The sequence below is a fragment of the Rhinoderma darwinii genome, chromosome 7 (assembly GCF_050947455.1).
Source record: "Rhinoderma darwinii isolate aRhiDar2 chromosome 7, aRhiDar2.hap1, whole genome shotgun sequence".
In the NCBI taxonomy this organism is placed as follows: domain Eukaryota; kingdom Metazoa; phylum Chordata; class Amphibia; order Anura; family Rhinodermatidae; genus Rhinoderma; species Rhinoderma darwinii.
This window is the reverse complement of record NC_134693.1, coordinates 81119898-81140295: the sequence shown is the minus strand read 5'-3', so window position 1 is coordinate 81140295 and position 20398 is coordinate 81119898. Positions and strand designations below refer to the sequence as shown.

Below are 20398 nucleotides of genomic sequence, written 5' to 3'. Positions count from 1 at the left end.
ATAATGCCCCATAGCTGCCCCATACAGAATAATGCCCCATAGCTGCCCCCATACAACATAATGCCCCCATAGTTGCCCATACAGTATAATCCCCCCATAACTGCCCTCATACAGTATAATGCCCCATAGCTGCCCCATACAGTATAATGCCACCACAGCTGCCCCATACAGTATAATGCCCCTAAAGCTTCCCCATACAGTATAATGCCCCCTTAGCGGCCCCCACACAATATAATGCCCCCTTACCTGCCACCATATATTATAATGCCCTTATAGCTTTCCCCATACAGTATAATGCCCCCTTAACTGCCACATACAGTATAATGCACCCTTAGCTGCCACCATACAGTATAATGCCTCCTTAGCTGCCACCATACAGTATAATGCCCCCACAGCTGCCCCATACAGTATAATGCCCCTATAGCTTTCCCCATACAGTATAATGCCTCCTTAGCTGCCCCTAGTACCAGTGTCCACGTATATAGTGCCAGTACCCACGTAGATAGTGCCACAGTATCCATGAAGTTAGTGCCACACACAGTGCCCAAGTAGTTCACACTATAGTGTCCCCTGTAGATAGTGCCCCTATATAGTGCCACAGTGCCGATGTAGATAGTGGGAGCTCTGGGAGAGGAACCCCCAGCCAGAGCATTTAATCTCCCCAATCCCCACCCATACACACCGGATACAGCCCACACAGTATCATGCTCCCATAGTGCCTCCCACACAGTACAATGCAAAATAGCTGCCCCACACAGTATAATGCCCTTTAGCTGCCACTATACAGTATAATGCCCCCATAGCTGCCACCATATAGTATAATGCCATGATGTGGCTGGGGATTCCACACCAGGAGTAGCCCCTGATGTCATTGTCCATATATGGTAAGTGACATCAGGGGTTCCCTCTAGGAGCAGAATCCCCGACCCAGGCATCGGCAATGCTCCTTCAGGGAATTCCGCTCCAGGAGTAGCCCCTGACATCACTGTCCATATATGGACCTCTAGGAGTGGAATCCCTGGCAGAGGACGCAGATACAGTTGAGACTGGGACATACCACTGGCCACGCGGGACACCGCCATGAATCCGGGTCTGTGCTACCGAATCTGGAACGGTTGGGACCTCCCAACCGTCCTGGATTCAGTACGACAGTCCCGGATTCAGGGCTGCGTCCTGCGCGTGGGACCTATGTTACAACACTTGGCTGAAGTTGATTGTCAAACTGTTGGCTACAGCTCACAATGCATCTTAGAAGCCTAGGAATAGGTGGGTTACAACTATGACTATAATGGGTATGTGTTTCTTATAAATTGAATACATTGTTAAGATTGTATGACTGAACAGGGAACAAAAGATCTGCAAAGCAAAGAGAAATGACTAAAACTCTCTGTTACCACACCATTTAAGTATGTTCTAAATCTGCGAAGTATACTTTTTGAACAGTAAGGCTTTATTCTCAGAGCCATATTACAGCTTTTGCGTGAGTCGTATATTTAGCGTCAAAACCGGGATCAGATCATATCGGTGGTGCAGGGAAACTTTTCCAAATATTCTCATTTGTGGGGTGTGCGATAAAGGCCTCTACACAGCATCTAATTACATTACTTTATATGATAGATCCGATTATAATGAAAGTGAATTGCCAAGTCCTGCTCTCTGCTGTGACCTTCCTTTTGTTAGTCACTCTTTTACATGGAAAGAAAGATGTAATAGACCAGCTTGAAAAATGGAATTACAGAGAAGGAGGTAAGTTACTTTTACAGACTCCACTTATACATTGTAAATAAAACTTCACAGCATAATTCAGATTAACATTAATTATTAAGTATCAGCTCTGCTCTGTATTTTTTGATAGCATTAATTAATTTTACAGTTGTGATACATACATTTAGATGATATCCAGAGCGTTGGATCTAGAGATGTTTCACACAGTACTTGTCTGCTCACATATTTTTTTTTAGCTAAAACTTCTGTTCACCTGCTCTCATACGGTTTTGTACAGCTCCAAATGTACTCAATATTTATTTCAGTTACTTATATAGCGCCAACATATTACGCAGCGCTGTACAGAGGTCCTCTTTTTTACTGTCCCCATTGGGGCTCACAATCTAAATAAGAAATAAGCAATCCATGTGCAATAAGCTCCATCTAGTGGATGTTGCAGGCATCTAGAATTTTAACTTTTAAAGCACACCTGATTTTTCATCAAAAATGTTGAAATTGTCATTCAACTCAGTCCCCAATGATGTTATGATGTCCCACCTACATTTTAATGCTTTCAGAATGTTTTTTTTTAACCTCCTATTCCCCCTGTTTCAGCTGTTCCGCTACTGTATGTTCAGTTCTCTCCATAGTGGGGGGCATGTCACTTATATACAAATCTGCCAGTACAGTACAGGGGGACTTCCTGCCCACACTTACAAGTTACTAATCTCTTGATATAAACAGCCTATTCATGGATCCTGGGATACATGTAAGTTCTCTTCTTGGTACTGCTCTCTTATGTAATCAATGCATTAGCTGCTTGTGTCTCTCGGTCTGCTTTGTTATAGCTATTTTCCATTTTAGCAAGCCAGCGTTCTTGTTTGCTAATCTATTTTATACATACCTTCCTCTTTCTCTCCAGTGTATTGGTCTTATAATCTGGTTTATCACCATTTCTCCATTGCCTGTAACGTCCCTGCATTTTTCGGACTCCATGTGCACTTTTCCCACTTTTGACTATGCTGTCTAACTGTCTAATGTTTGATGCAAGTACCTCTCAATAATAACTAAAAAGTTGCATGTAAATTTTAATGCTGGGTTCTTACGTGGCACGATAAACCACGCCATTTTGATTTTGTAAATTACTTGAGAACCCAGCAGTATTGCTTGCATGCAGCTTTTTACTTATTTAGGGCCATCACAATCACTAGAGAAATGTTGGTAAAGCAGATTATAAGAACGATACACAGGAGAGAAAGAAGAAGGGATGTATGAAATAGATAAAATAACAAGAATACTGGCTTGATGACATAGAAAATAGCTATAACAAAGCAGACACAGAGACACAAGCAGCTACTGTAACGATTACATCGGAGAGCAGTACTAAGAAGAGAATTTACATGTGTCCCAGGAGCCATGAACTGGCTGTTCGCAAAGTCAGGCAAGCTATGAGTACCGGGAGCTTTATCAGAGAGATACCCTCCTACTTGTTGCAGTTGGTCTCCTCTGCTCTGTAACTGGAAACAGAATGTGCTTGACAACCGGGGTAAATAGTGGATTACAGGAAGGAAGTAACATACAGACTTCGCAAGCATAAAAAAAAATTTGGGGGAATAATGTAAATTGCAAAGTTACTAGATATCAGGTATACTATTAAATTAGCACAAGTTATATGAAAAGTTAGTGTCCATTTAAAAGAAATCTGTTATGAACACAAACTCATCTGTAAAATGCTCTCGCTAAAACAATGTCAGCATCTTCTACTACTTGTTTAACCCGTTAGTGACCGGCCCATCGTGTTTCTACGTCGGTCACTAACGGCCTTATTCCGATGCCATAGACTTTTTACGTCGCGGCATCGGAATAAGTTTACAGAGCAGGGAGCTGTCAGATCTCCCTGCTCTCGGCTGCTAGAGGCAGCTGAGGGCTGGGAGCGTCCCTGCTCTGCCATGTGAGATCGATATTAGTATCGATCTCACCCGTTTAACCCCTCAGATGCGGTGCACAATAGCGTGCACCGCATCTGAGTGGTTTTGGAGAGAGGGAGGGAGCTCCCTCTCTCCGCCACCGACACCCAGCGATACGATCGCCGAGTGTCTGTGTCGCCAATGGCAGCCGGGGGTCTAATAAAGGCCCCCAGGTCTGCCTGGAGTGAATGCCTGCTAGATCATGCCGCAGGCATGACCTAGCAGATGCCTGTCCGTGTTAAACTGACTGGCAGTAATACACTTCAATACAAAAGTATTGCAGTGTATTATAAATGCGATCGCAGAATCGCATATTATAGTCCCCTAATGGGACTAGTAAAAAAGTGAAAAAAAAGTTTAATAAAGTTTATTTTAAAAAAAATGTGAAAAAAAATGAAAAACCCAGCTTTTCCCCTTACAAAATGCTTTACTGTTAAAAAACCAAAATAAAGTTACAAAGTTACACATATTTAGTATCGCCACGTCCGTAACGACCCCGACTATAAATCTATTACATTACTTAACCCGCACGGTGAACGCCGTAAAAAATGTAATAAAAAACTATGGAAAAATTGCTGTTTTCTGTGAATACTGACTTTAAAAAAATTTGATAAAAAGTGATCAAAAAGTCGCATCTACTCCAAAATGGTACCAATAAAAACTACAAGTCTTCCCGCAAAAAAAAAGCCCTCATACAACCGCATCGGCGAAAAAATAAAAATATGGAGACACAAAAACAAATAATTTTGAAAAAAAAACGTTTTTACAGTGTAAAAGTAGTAAAACATACAAAAACTATACAACTTTGGTATAGTTGCAATTGTAACAACCCGCTGAATAAAGTTATTGTGTTATTTATATCACACGGTAAATGGCGTAGATTTAAGACGCGAAAAAGAGTGGCAAAATTTAAGGTTTTTTTCTATTTCCCCCCAAATAAAAGTTAATAAATAAATAATATGTTCCCCAAAATGGTGCTATTGAAAAGTACAACTTGTCCCGCAAAAAACAAAACCTTATACAGCGATGTCAACGCAAAAATAAAAACGTTATAGCTCTTGGAATGCGACGATGGAAAAACGTAAAAAATGGCCTGGTCATTAAGGTCCAAAATAGGCTGGTCATTAAGGGGTTAAATACATTGGTGTATTTTGACTTTGCTTGACATAAAAAAATGTTTTACTACTGTCTAGCCATTGAAAAAAGTAGTCTAAGCACTGCCATCTTTGCAAACTTATTGTAGGCAATTAATAAAACGTTCTCCGCCATTTTTCTGTTGTAGAAATGTCGCAAAAGTAGCAATTTGCGTGAACATTTTTTACTTTTTTGTCATTCATGCTGCACATGCTACATTACCAAAAATGGCGGTGGCTTAGTTGAATGGGCGGGGCCCGACAAATTCCCAATAATTTACGTCAGAAATTGGAGTAAATTATGACACATATTGTAAAGGATCTGCCAGGTACTACGTCTGTGTATACTCCCAGGATTAATCAGTCGACACCTGAGGCCAGACCTCTGAGACTGACACCTGCTCCCACCAATCAGGGTGGCAGGCTCAGGAGTGGGAGAGCCTATCGCGGCCTGGTCAGTCAGAGTTAGCTCCGCCCCCTGTCCATTTATACCTGCCGTTTTCTCTTCCTCCTTGCTTGTTATTCTTCTTGGATTCCTGGCCCCACTGCTGCCTTGCTCCAGCCTGCTTCTGCCGTGCTTCTGCCTTGCTTCAGTTCCGTTTATCCTGCGTTGCTCTGCCCCTGGCTTGCTTCTGCTCCCGTTTGTATACTCCACTACTTCCTGATCCTGACTGGCTCATTCACCGCTCCGTTTCCTCGCGGCGTTCCGTGGGCTACTGTATTCCCTTGCGTGTTCCCTGTTTGTACTCCTTGCACTTAGACAGCGTAGGGACCGCCGCCAAGTTGTACCCCGTCACCTAGGGCGGGTCGTTGCAAGTAGGCAGGGACAGGGCGGTGGGTAGATTAGGGCTCACTTGTTCCCTTCACCTCCTTCCTGCCATTACATAATAACAAGCCCTTACCTAGTCTACCATTTCTTCTACGCTGACGCTATCATGGACCCCCTTGAGACCCTGACCCAGCAGATGCAGGGCCTCTCCCTACAGGTCCAGGCCCTGGCTCAGAGGGTCAATCAGTCTGACGCTGCCTTTGTAGTACCCCTCACCTCACCTTTAGAACCCAACCTCAAGTTACCTGACCGGTTCTCAGGGGACCGTAAGACTTTTCTCTCCTTCCGGGAGAGTTGTAGATTTTATTTCCGCCTAAGACCTCACTCCTCAGGTTCCGAGAACCAGCGGGTGGGTATCATTATATCCCGACTCCAGGAAGGGCCCCAAGAGAGGGCCTTCTCCTTGGCTCCTGACACCCCTGAACTTTCCTCCGTTGATCGGTTTTTCTCTGCCCTCGGTCTCATTTACGACGAGACTGACAGGACTGCCTTAGCCGAGAGTCAGCTGGTGACCTTACGTCAGGGTAGGAGACCTGTTGAGGAATACTGTTCTGATTTTAGAAAGTGGTGCGTAGCTTCTCGGTGGAACGACCCAGCCCTAAAGTGCCAGTTTAGGTTAGGATTATCTGACGCCCTGAAGGATCTGCTGGTTAGCTACCCCTCTTCTGACTCCCTAGACCAGGTTATGGCCCTAGCAGTACGACTTGACCGACGTCTCAGGGAACGTCAGCTTGAACGTTTCAATGTTTTCCCCTCTGACTGCCCTGCGATTCCCCCCGAGGTCCCGTCTCCTCGCTCTTCCACGGAGGACTCGGAGGTACCTATGCAACTCGGGGCCTCCATGTCCCCTCGACAACGTAGAGAGTTTCGCAGGAAGAATGGTCTCTGCTTCTATTGTGGGGACGACAAGCATCTACTGAACACCTGTCCCAGGCGGAAGAATAAGCAGCCGGAAAACTTCCGCGCCTAAGTGATCATCGGGGAGGTCACTTGGACGCACAGGTATTTCCCGTTAATACTAAACGCAATAAGATTTTGCTTCCCTTTCAGGTCTCGTTTGCTGGCCGGTCTGCCACTGGCAGTGCCTTCGTGGATTCGGGCTCATCTGCTAATATCATGTCTGTGGAATTTGCTATGTCTCTAAAAATGCCTTTTATTGATTTACCTTATCCTATCCCGGTAGTGGGTATCGACTCCACTCCTCTTGCTAATGGTTATTTTACTCAGCATACTCCTGTTTTTGAACTCCGTGTTGGCTCCATGCATTTGGAGCAGTGCTCTGTACTGGTGATGCAGGGATTATCGTCCGATCTGGTATTAGGTCTTCCCTGGTTGCTGCTGCATAATCCCACGTTTGATTGGAATACTGGGGATCTCACCAAATGGGGTAGTGATTGCCTGATGTCATGTCTTTCGGTTAACTCTATTTCTCCCCGGGAGCAGGTAAACACGCTTCCTGAGTTTGTTCAGGACTTCGCTGATGTGTTTTCTAAGGAGGCCTCCGAGGTGTTGCCCCTCATAGAGATTACGATTGCGCCATCGATTTGGTGCCTGGTGCCAAGCTTCCTAAGGGGAGGATATTTAATCTTTCATATCCTGAACGTAAAGCTATGAGGGAGTATATCCAAGAATGCCTGGCCAAGGGTTTCATTCGCCCCTCGACTTCTCCTGTAGGTGCTGGCTTCTTCTTCGTGGGGAAGAAGGATGGTGGTCTTAGGCCGTGCATTGATTATCGGAACTTGAATAAGGTCACAGTAAGGAACCAGTATCCCCTTCCTTTGATTCCGGATCTTTTTAATCAGGTTCAGGGGGCCCAATGGTTCTCTAAGTTCGATCTACGGGGGGCATATAACCTTATCCGCATCAAAGAGGGGGATGAGTGGAAAACTGCGTTCAACACGCCCGAAGGTCATTTCGAATACCTAGTCATGTCCTTTGGGTTGTGAAATGCCCCTGCCGTCTTCCAGAATTTTATTAATGAAATTCTGAGAGATTACCTGGGTAATTTTCTTGTAGTGTACCTTGATGACATACTTGTGTTTTCCAAGGACTGGTCCTCGCACGTGGAGCATGTCAGGAAGGTCCTCCAGGTCCTTCGGGAAAATAATCTGTTTGCGAAGACCGAAAAATGTGTGTTTGGGGTACAGGAGATACCATTTTTAGGTCAAATCCTCACTCCTCATGAATTCCGCATGGACCCTGCCAAGGTTCAGGCTGTGGCGGAATGGGTCCAACCTGCCTCCCTGAAGGCGCTACAGTGTTTTTTGGGGTTCGCTAACTATTACAGGAGATTTATTGCCAACTTCTCGGTCGTCGCTAAGCCTCTTACGGACCTCACTCGCAAGGGTGCTGATGTCCTCCATTGGCCCCCTGAGGCCGTCCAGGCTTTTGAGACCCTCAAGAAGTGCTTTATCTCGGCCCCCGTGCTGGTTCAGCCCAACCAGAGGGAGCCATTTATTGTGGAGGTTGACGCGTCCGAGGTGGGAGTGGGGGCCGTCTTGTCCCAGGGTACCAGCTCCCTCACCCATCTCCGCCCCTGTGCTTACTTCTCTAGGAAGTTTTCGCCCACGGAGTGTAACTATGATATTGGCAACCGCGAACTTTTAGCCATTAAATGGGCTTTTGAAGAGTGGCGTCACTTCTTGGAGGGGGCCAGACACCAGGTAACGGTCCTTACTGACCACAAGAATCTGGTTTTCCTAGAATCTGCCCGGAGGCTTAATCCTAGACAAGCTCGTTGGGCACTATTCTTTACCAGATTTAATTTCTTGGTTACCTATAGGGCTGGGTCCAAAAATATTAAGGCTGATGCACTGTCACGTAGTTTCATGGCTAATCCTCCTTCTGAGAAGGATCCTGCTTGTATTTTACCCCCTGGTATAATTGTTTCTGCCACTGATTCTGACTTAGCCTCTGACATCGCGGCTGATCAAGGTTCAGCTCCCGGGAACCTCCCTGGGGACAAACTGTTTGTCCCCCTGCAATACCGGCTAAGGGTACTCAGGGAAAACCATGACTCCGCTCTATCTGGTCATCCTGGCATCTTGGGTACCAAACTCCTCATTACCAGAAACTATTGGTGGCCTGGGTTGCCTAAAGACCTTAGGGCTTACGTCGCCGCTTGTGAGGTCTGTGCTAGGTCCAAGACCCCTAGGTCCCGACCTGCGGGCTTACTACGCTCCTTGCCCATTCCCCAGAGACCTTGGACCCATATCTCCATGGATTTTATCACCGATTTTCCTCCATCTCAGGGCAAGTCGGTGGTGTGGGTGGTAGTAGACCGCTTCAGCAAGATGTGCCACTTTGTGCCCCTTAACGCCAAGACGTTAGCTTCTTTGTTTGTGAAACACATTCTGCGTCTCCATGGGGCCCCAGTCAATATCGTTTCGGACAGAGGGGTACAATTTGTTTCCTTATTTTGGAGAGCTTTTTGTAAAAAGTTGGAGATTGATCTATCCTTCTCCTCCGCCTTCCATCCCGAAACTAATGGCCAAACGGAAAGGACTAACCAATCCCTGGAACAATATTTAAGGTGTTTCATTTCTGACTGTCAATTTGATTGGGTCTCATTCCTTCCCCTCGCCGAATTTTCCCTTAATAACCGGGTCAGTATCTCGTCAGGGGTCTCCCCGTTTTTCTGTAATTTCGGGTTTAATCCTAGGTTCTCCTCCATTTCCCCTGGTTGTTCCAATAATCCCGAGGTAGAGGACGTTCATCGGGAACTGTGCACAGTCTGGGCCCAGGTTCAGAAGAACCTAGAGGCGTCCCAGAGCGTACAAAAGATTCAGGCTGATTGTAGACGTTCTGCTAACCCCCGGTTTGTCATCGGGGATCTGGTGTGGTTGTCGTCGAGGAACTTGCGCCTTAAGGTCCTGTCCAGGAAGTTTGCTCCCCGATTTATTGGACCTTATAAAGGTCATTGAAGTCCTCAACCCTGTATCCTTCCGTCTGGAGCTGCCCCCATCCTTTCGCATACACGACGTCTTCCATGCCTCCCTCCTGAAACGCTGCTCCCCGTCCTGGTCGCCCTCGAGGAAACCTCCTGTTCCCGTTCTCACCCCTGAGGGGGTGGAATTCGAGGTGGCCAAGATTGTGGACAGTAGGATGATCCAGGGCTCCCTCCAGTACCTGGTCCATTGGAGAGGATACGGGCCGGAGGAGAGGACTTGGGTACCTGCTCGAGATGTTCACGCTGGGGTATTGATCAGGAGGTTCCACCTTCTCTTCCCCACTAAACCGGGTCCTCTTAGTAAGGGTCCGGTGGCCCCTCATAAAATGGGGAGTACTGTAAAGGATCTGCCAGGCACTACGTCTGGGTATACTCCCAGGATTAATCAGTCGACACCTGAGGCCAGACCTCTGCGACTGACACCTGCTCCCACCAATCAGGGTGGCAGGCTCAGGAGTGGGAGAGCCTATCGCGGCCTCGTCAGTCAGAGTTAGCTCCGCCCCCTGTCCATTTATACCTGCCGTTTTCTCTTCCTCCTTGCTTGTTATTCTTCTTGGATTCCTGGCCCCACTGCTGCCTTGCTCCAGCCTGCTTCTGCCGTGTTTCTGCCTTGCTTCAGTTCCGTTTATCCTGCGTTGCTCTGCCCCTGGCTTGCTTCTGCTCCGTGCTCCCGTTTGTATACTCCACTACTTCCTGATCCTGACTGGCTCATTCACCGCTCCGTTTCCTCGCGGCGTTCCGTGGGCTACTGTATTCCCTTGCGTGTTCCCTGTTTGTACTCCTTGCACTTAGACAGCGTAGGGACCGCCGCCAAGTTGTACCCCGTCGCCTAGGGCGGGTCGTTGCAAGTAGGCAGGGACAGGGCGGTGGGTAGATTAGGGCTCACTTGTTCCCTTCACCTCCTTCCTGCCATTACACATATCCACAGCAGCACATAGCAGCCGTGGATTTGAGTTTCTCGAGAACGGGCAGCCAGTGAAACGCCTAATTTATTAAGAGGCGTGCACTTCCTACTCCTGCGCTCTTTTGATTAAGACTAGTGAATAAAAAAGCCAGTCAATAAATTCAACCCAAATAAATTTAAAATCTTTGTTCAAGAAAGGAAAGAAGGAGGGAGAGATAAAATGGATGCCACTAGAAAATGCCAGTGTATAGAAAGTTTTTTATTTTAACTTTTGGATTACGATTTGATTAGTTTTAGGAAAAAGAAGGCCATGGCTATGGCTAGTGTTGCTAGCATTTTCTGTTTGCTTTTATTTTAGTGTTGTTTGTTTTTCTAAAGTAAAACTAGTAAACCAATGAAAAACTTGCCCGTTGTTTGGAAATATTGTGGTTTATTGTCATGTACAGATGTAGCCATCTTTACCTTGACTTTTAACGCAATAAATAAACAGTGACTAGATCCCTTATCTTGACTTTTTTAATCACTTTTCAATGGCTTTTGTTGTGTGATATCACGCTGCAGCAAGTTATCAGAATCAAGTTAAAGATGGCTACATCCGTATTCCAGATATAGTTTAGATAAGTACTCACATCTAATCGGTTGGCAGTTTTCCTTTACATGATATACAAAATGTAGTTTATTCTTTGTCACATTCTATAATGCATTATTGTGAGGATGAGCAATGTCTGTATTTTTTTAAATCTTTTTTTTTAGCAGAGAAGGTAAATCTCCATGGAACGCGCAGTATAACTAGAACTCTAGAGAAATGGGGAAATGAAATCTTCAGTGAAGAAAAGAACATCCTGATGTACCAGCCGCAAACCCTGCTTCCAGATTATACCGGGTATTAATGTACTCTAGTTTTGTGAATGTAAAGTGGATGAAATACAAAATGTTATAAAAACAAAGGAGTTATACACTATTAGAAATGTTAAAACAAATATACGTAACTGTCCATAACTTTGAAAGTCTCCTGACAAGCACAACAAGTTGTCAATATATATTACACATATACCTAAATGAGATTCATGTACACAGTACCAGTCAAAAGTTTGGACACACCTTTTCATTCCATGGTTTTTCTTATTTATTTATTTTTTAAATTCTACATTGCAGATTCATATTCAAGACATGATAACTATAAAGGAACACATATGGAATTAAGTGGTAAACAAAAAAAGTGGTAAACAAACCATAATTCCTTTCTAAGGGCAGAATTTTTCCATTGAAAATGTTGCTGCGGATTAGTTGAGAATTTGCAGCAACATTTTCATATTTGACAGGTAATTCAGACATTGCGGATATCACTACGGACTTGCCGCAGATTTCAGTTTTTGCATTGCAAAGGATGAAATCTGCAGTGAAAATCTGCTGTTTCTCTGCAACAGACTGTGCATGCTGCGGTGTGACATGTCTGCACCGCAGCCTAAATTCCACACTGTTATTTCCCTCATCGTCTGAACTAAGTTACCTAAAAATGCATAGAATCCAATGGAAAAAACGGCTGCTGCGGATTTCCACTGCGGACTGTCCGCAGCGGAATTCCACAGCTATTCCGCCATGTCTGAACACGCCCTTATTTCAGGTTCTACAAAGTAGCCCCCATTTGTTTTGATGACAGCTTTGCAGACTCTCGGCATTCTCTCAATCAGCTTCATAAGGTAGTCCCCTGGAATGGCTTACCAACAGATTTGAAGGAGTTCCTTGAGGTACTGAGCACATGACTACTTTTTCGTCTCTCTGAGGTCCAACTCATCCCAAAACATTTTAATTGGGTCTAGGTCGGGAGATTGTGGTGGCCATGTCATCCGACGCAGCACTCCATCACTCTCCTTGGTCAAATAGCCCCTACATAGCCTAGAGGTTTGTTTGGGGTCATTATCCTGTTGAAAAACAAATGATGGTCCCATTAAGCACAAACCTGATAGAATGGCATGTCGCTGCAGAATGCTGTGGTAACCATACTTACAAGTGTTCCTTGAATATTGCATAAATGACCAACAGTGTCACAAGCAAAGCACCCCCACACCTCCTTCTCCATGCTTCATGGAAGGAACCACACATGTAGAAACCATCCACTCACCTTTTCTGCGTCTCACAAAGACATGGCGGTTGGATGCAAAAATCTCAAATTTTGACTCATCATACCAAAGTACAGATTTCAGTTAGTCTAAAGTCCATTCCTTGTGTTTCTTGGCCCAAGAAACCAAGCAATTCTCTTCTTCTTTTCATTCCTCAGTAGTGGCAGCAATTCAAGAATAATGGCCTGATTCTCACATTCTCCTCTGAACGGTTGATGTTGTGACGTGTCTGGTACTTGATCTCCTTTCCTGGGGCGGTCCTCATGAGAGTCAGTTTTATCATAGCGTTTAAAGGTTTTCATGACTTTACTTGTGGGTACCTTCAAAAATCTTGAAATTTTCGGGATTTACTGACCTTTCATGTCTTAAAGTAATGATGGACTGTCATTTCTCTTTACTTAGTTGAGTGGTTCTTGCCATAATGTGTATTAGAATAGTAGTTAAACACTGTATGGATGTGTGTACGAATCCAGGGGCGTAACTAGGAAAGACTGGGCCCCATAGCAAACTCTTGACTGGGGCCTCCCTAGGTGCCACAACAGCCCCCCTTATAGATAATGCCCCCTGTAGAATGTGCCATACAACCCCCCTGTAGACAGTGCTATACACTCCTGCCTATAGACAGTGTCACAACCCACTTGTAGATAGTGCCCCCCCCTTGTATATAGTGCCACAAGGCAATGGCGCATCTGAGAAAGTTGTATTAGCCAGGGGGATGTCAATCAAACATGCAAAGGTGGGTTTTGAGGCAGGACTATGTGACTCTTCAGGATAGTGTCGCCGCCCCATGACCCTTTAATGAGTGATTAGCATATAATGTACGCCGTTTTAAAAGTTGATTTTAAAAATTTGTATCTGAAAATAGCATACATTTGGAAATATTGTCATGTCATGTATTACCACATGGTAGCAGTTCAAGGGGTTACAACTACCAGACAGGTTCCCATGAAATAAACAATGAATTTAGAAAAATTCCATCTGCCCTGCAATTTTGATATTATAAATATATCCTATATAATTACAGCTCCAGAACAAAGCTCATACATATATACAGTACCACCACCAAGCTCTGTACATAAATACAGCAGCAGAACAAAGCTCAGTACATAAATACAGCACTAGAACCAAGCTCATATATATATATATATATATATATATATATATATATATATATACAACATCAGAACCAACATCAGTACATAAATACAGCACTAGAACCAACCTCAGTACATAAATACAGCACTAGAAACAAGCTCAGTACGTGTATATACAAGACCAGAAGAAAGCTCAGTACATAAATACAGAACCAGAACCAAGTTCAGTACCTAAATACAGAACCAGAACCAAGCTCAGTAAATATATACATCCCCAGAACCAAGCTCAGTAAATATATACATCCCCAGAACCAAGCTCAGTATATATATACAGCACCAGAACCAAGCTCAGTACATATATACTATCCCAGAACCAAGCTCAGTACATATATACATCCCCAGAACCAAGCTCAATACATAAATACAGCACCAGAACCATGCTCAGTACATATATACAGCACCAGAACCAAGCTCAGTACATATATGCATCCCCAGAACCAAGCTCAGTGCATAAATACAGTACCAGAACAAAGCTCAGTACATATATACTATCCCAGAACCAAGCTCAGTACATATACACATCCCCAGAACCAAGCTCAGTACATAAATACAGCACCAGAACAAAGCTCAGTACATATATACAACACTAGAACAAATAATGCTCAATTCAGTGCAAGCCCTGCCGTATAGGTTTGTACGGCGTAAAACTGCAGCTCCCAGCATGGCACAAACTGTTGTAAGGATATGCTGGGAGATGCTGCTTCACAAAAAATAATCATGACACCCATCATCTCGCTGCAGATCATACAGTGACTACCATACTGATTAGAGGCAGAATAAACATTTACATTAAGTGACTCACCGGTGATGTCTCAGATTCTAGTTCTTCTTTTCTCCCTCTGGTCCAGAACTCTATGATGGATTTCCCCCGGCCATGACCCATTTCTGCGATTTTCCGCTCAGATGACTTCAGCTTCTCACTTTTTTGCACCTATAAACGAAGTTAAAATTCTCAACAACTCTAAATATTATAAATTGCCATACACTGCACCACTAAATATAATAGCGCCATACACTGTGTCCCTGATTATAATAGTACCATACACTGTGTCCCACACACACCGTGCCCCCTGTAGATAGTGCCCCCATAGCCCCCTGTAGATAGTGACCCCTATAGAGCCTCTATAGATAGTGCCCTACATACAGCCCTCTGTAGATAGTGCCCACATATGGACTCCAGAGCTGAAAGACAATAGTGCTAACCACTGAGCCACCGTGCTGCCCTACATATAGCTTCCCCTATAGATAGTGCTCCACGTATAGCCCACCTCTGTAGATAGTGCCTCACATATAGCTGACCCCTGTAGACAGTGCCCTACATATAGCCCCCCTGTAGATAGTGCCCCACAGGTAACCCACCCCTGTATATAGTGTCCTAAATATAGCCCACCTCTGTAGATAGTGCCCTACAAATCGCTCCCCCTATAGATACTGCTCCACATATAGCCCACCTCTGTAGATAGTACCTCACATATAGCTCCCCCTGTATACAGTGTCCCACATATAGCCCACCCCTGTAGACAGTGCCCTACATATAGCCCACTGTAGCTAGTGCCCCACAGGTAACCCACCCCTGTATATATATAGTGTCCCACATATAGCCCTCCCCTATGGATAGTGTCCTACAAATAGCTCTCCTATAGATAGTGCTCTACATATAGCCCTCCCCTGTATATAGTGTCCCACATATAGACCCCCCTGAATATAGTGCCCCACATCCCCACATATAGACCCCCTGTAGATAGTGCCCCACATAACGCCTCTCACAGTTTTAGTAGATAAAAAATTACATACTCACCCTGATCCTGTTCCCGCGCCATCCGGTGGCAATGCAGATCAGCTCTCTTCTGAGCAGGTCTGCTGGAGCTGAACGACACAAGCGGCGCATCGTTTAAAGGCGCTCATTGGCAGGGCAGAATGACTTGCCCCATCAATCAGCACCTTTCAAGCATGGAAACGTCGAGATGACGTCATTGCGCCGCTAACGTCGTTGCACTTATTGGCAGGGAAAGTCATTTTGCCCCGCCAATCAGCATCATTGTAAGGCGCTGAATGGTCAGGCACACAATGTGCCCGGCTATCCAGCGCTAATGCATGTATTTGTACCTGCATGCTATAGACGCAGGTACAATTACTACAAGAGGGGGTGGCTGTCGCTAGCACTGGGGCCCCCAGGCATGAGAGGGCCTGTGTGGCCCGGCCCATAGATGTTAGAGGCTCGGCAGCGCGGGCCCCGTAGTAGCGTTGCTACAGCTGTAGCAGCCATAATGGCTGCTAGCGGCACCACTGGATATATGGGGGGGCGTGTCGGCGGGCGCCATGGGCCCCCTCAAGCAGTGGGCGCCGTAGCAGCCGCTACGGCTGCTACAGCGGTAGTTACGCCACTGTACCAATCCTATCTCTGCACAACACTACTGATGGTCTCAAACGCATTATGAACTCTTGACAAGGCATACCAGTTCATTCAAAGGCATTCCAGGTGACCACTTTATAAAGCTGATTGAGAGAATACCAAGGGTGTGCAAAGTTGTCATGAAAGCACAAGGGGGCTACATTGAAGAATATAAAATAAAAAAACAAATTCTGGTTTGTTTAACACTTCTTTGTTTACCACTTAATTCTATATGTGTTTCTTCATAGTTATCACGTCTTGTTTTTGTTAATATTTTGTTTATTATTATAGAATTTCATCAATGAAAGTGCACTGTATTACACAAGAGAAGAAAAGTATAACATAATTAACATTAAATTCTGCCAAGGTGTACATAATACATACAGTATCCAAAGAAGGAAAAACCAAACCATGCAATCCCTGAGACCCAGTGAATCGGCTCAGAATGGCCCGACATTAAGGCAGACTATGGGTCTTGTGAATCATATATACCAAGCCCACCTCAGTGGCAGTTATAAACTGATCTCTTACTAGTACCGAAAAGGATGGAGGGAGCTTAGCTTTGGCCACCCTTAGGTTCCACCTATTTAGTATCAATCCAGTCACCCCTTCATTATATCTTTTGATTTGGGCTGACAAAAGAAATGTTAAATAGTCAGTTATAGGGAGCCTCCTAATCCATGCCATTCTGCCTTCCACTGGCCCTTGTTACACAAAAAATAGACACACTTTAATAGACAAAAACAGCCACCCCAATAAAACCCTAAAAAATATCCGACAGGAGGGAAGGAGGAGGGAGAGAAAGGGAGAAAAATTGAAAGAAAAAGGAGAGAAAACCAACTCTGCTTGATCATCTACAAACACAAATTACATACCAAACCATTAAACCAGCCCTAACATATTTTCCTGTTTGGGGGATATTTCCTCAATCCATCTATCCCATAGCTTATAAAAAGTTTTCCCCCCTCCGTCCCTGTTTTGAAGCCACAATCTTTGAAGAGATCAGTGGTGCTGGGGGCGGAGATAGCGCTGAGACTGCATTGATGTGTCTTGATGAGCTCCGTACATCCAACAGCCCTTTTACAGCCCAAGACAGATTCTTGAACCACAAAATGGTTAAAATTGGAGGCAGTAAAGCGAGGGATGCCTCAGAGATTGTCGCTCTGGCCCCCTCACAACATGAGATGGAATAATTTTTTAAAGAGATTCCTTCTCTCCCGGCGCGAATTCCTAAGATGATGCCGTCTTCCCACTGGCAACACGAGGACGCGGTTTCAGAGGCTTCTGAGGCAGAAACCATGCAGCGAGCGCTGCAGCATCTGGAGATCTACCACTGACTAGAGCTTTCTTTAAACAGGTACTGGCAAAGACATTAGAACCTGCAATTAAGGACTTAGCTGATATTAACCAAAATGTCCGACATATTGTTCATAGAGAAATCCCAAGCCTCTGTTCTAGATTTTAACAGAGCAGCTATGCAACGATTCTCCTCCTGCCAGACTGCCTTTAATAACATCTTCAGAGCCCTGGAAGACCAAGAGAATAGAGGCACAATCTTTGTTTTCGTGGGGTATCTGAGTCTGTGCCCTCTGATGATATTGCAGACACCATTTTGTCTATTTTTCGTTCTATACTTGTTGCAGATTTCAAAGGAGATTGCACTTGTATGGGCTCATAGGGCACTATGACCAAGACCCAAAAGACATGATCCTGATTAAATCCAGAAATGCTGCACCTATATTGTTTGGGGATGCTGAGATTTCGATTTTCCAAGACTTAGCTGCTGTCACCTTACAAAAACGCAGCAATCTTAGACCGCTTACGGATCTCTTGAGAAATAGACGAATACTCTAGATGGACATTCCAGTTTGGTCTCACGTTCTTGGTCGAGGGTCGTTGGTTCTCAATCTCCATCTACTCGATAAATGACTTGGATGACTTTTATGCTCAACTGGATATTGCTCCATTATCTATTGAAGATTGGGACTCGATGTCAGGTCTCTCCTCTCTTCTTCAAGTCGTACCGGTCACACCTTCGGAGCAGAATGCAGCCCCTAAATCTCAAAGATATCACAAGATATCCAGTCGCCTAACACCCAGGAGAAGATAAAACTTGATGACTGTGTGATTAGTTTCTCTCCACTGTTTTCTCCGCTGTTCAAAACTATGGTAGAGTATAACGAATGCCTTCTGTTTATGTCTCGTGTTTTTCCTCTGTTTTCCTGGACTGAGGCTTTATTATACATGTCCTGTCTTAAATTGCCAATAGAGTGTTCTCAGCTATTGGGTTTGGTACTATAATATACTATGAAGTCTTATCCCCCCTTGCTGCACATGTTGCTGCTCATATCGATGACGTTATTGATATTGTTTTCTCAGGTCCATATGATGTAATATGGTCTACTTTTCTTTTAATTAGTCTACTCCTGGGGTTGCATTTTAGACCTCTGGTTTGGCTCCTTTTGTTGATACTTCTCATACCATTTGTTTGTTTTTTGTAAATGTATAAGGGTGAATTCTCCTTTCTTGGTGAGGTTAATCGATACTTCATTACATATTGTATTTCATTACAAGATGTTCTGAACTCACTGTATCTGGTTGACTGGTTTATCCTGCGCTCAGCCCCTTGGACGGTAGTATTTATATATTTTTCTAAAACATTTTCTTTGCCATGGCTTCATTGAAAGTTGTGTCATATAATGTTAAGGTCTTTAATACCCCTTCTAAGAGATGTCCAATTTTTTCATTTCTCATGAAAACCTCTTGCGATGTTTTGATGCTCCAAGAAACACATTTTAGATCACTTTCACAACCTAATTGCCATAATTATTGCTCGGCTGGTTCTGCCTCTAGGGGGGTGAGTGTAGGGTTTCGTCGCTCTGTCCCATTTATTTATTCCTCTCATCCCCAAGATCCTGATGGCAGGTATTTGTTCTCAAAGGGTAAGATGGGTTCTCAAACTTTTACCTTTGCTAATCTGTATGCCCCTAACTCTGGTCAAATAGATTGGTTGTTAGCAGTATTCACGTTATTAGAATCCTTCTCATAGGGTATGGTCATTGTTGGTGGAAATAGCAATCTACTCATGGATCGACTCATTGATTCCTCCTCTAAAAAGTCAGCTCTCTCCTATAGAGTGCTGAATAGATTTAAATCTGTGCTAGCTAGATATGGATTGGTTGATGTTTGGAGATGCCTAAACCCGACTAGTTTTGATGATACGTTCTTTTCCCCTGTACATTCCTCCTACCATAGATTGGACTATTTTTTCCTGCCCAAACCCTTCCTAAAATTTTCCCGACCCCTTTATTAACACAGTATTCTCTATGTATGCCTCCCCGTCTGCCTCTGTAGCGGTTAACGGGATTCCGTCTAGCTCCTTTGTGATACGCAATGGCACACGGCAGGGATGCCCATTGTCCCCTTTTTTGTTTCTGACTGTAATGGAGACCCTTATGCAAGCAATTAGATTGGAAACTAGCATTGTGGGATTAACATTAGCGACTAGAGAACATAAAGTAGCTGCATACGCAGATGATTTGTTAATGATGGTGACAAACCCAGAGATTTCTTTTCCCAAAATTCAGCAAATTTTAGACTCCTTCAGTGCTTTTTACAATTTTAAAATAAGTGTTAGTAAATCCCAAGCTTTGAGATTCTCCTTGACTAACTCTCACAGGAATCTACCGGCAGAAAATTCCGCTTTTAATTGGTCTTCTTCTCACTTTACCTTTCTGGGTATCAAGATTAGTAATAACCTGAGTCACTTGTTGGTCCTGAACTATGCCCCTTTTCTTGCCTCTTTTCCAGATCTGTTGAGACGCTTTTACATTCCTTACCTTTCTTGGTTTGGACGGAAAAATATAGTAATGTCTTTTTTGCTGCCTAAATTGACCTACCTTATGCAGGCCTTACCCATTCCACTAACTAGAGCCTTCTTTATAGCTATTAATAAATTATTTTCCAAGTTCATCTGGAGAGGTAAGAAAGCTCGCATTTCTAGGGATATTTTAGCTTGACACAAGACCAGTGGTGGGATTAGTTTACCAGATCCTGAAAAATCAAGCAAACCGAACAATGCCCCAAAATATACCAATGGTCCTAGTGACTAATAGAATAAACCAAAAAGAGAAACAAGTCACGACCAGATAATAGAAAAAGTAAAAAAAACTTTATTGAAGTCAAATAGACACAAACAAACACATAAATATAACTGTACACAATAAAATAAGCCCTCGTAAAAAGA

General features: G+C 44.1%; 1 long non-coding RNA gene across 1 annotated transcript in view; it reads left to right on the top strand.

The window, feature by feature from the left end:
* Positions 1-20398, top strand: part of LOC142657247 (uncharacterized) — a 93337-nt gene that overhangs the window by 54522 nt on the left and 18417 nt on the right. The window contains exons 2-3 of the long non-coding RNA XR_012849854.1: positions 1618-1746; positions 11240-11369. This is a non-coding gene — a long non-coding RNA (uncharacterized LOC142657247). The remainder of the gene's footprint in view (positions 1-1617; positions 1747-11239; positions 11370-20398) is intronic.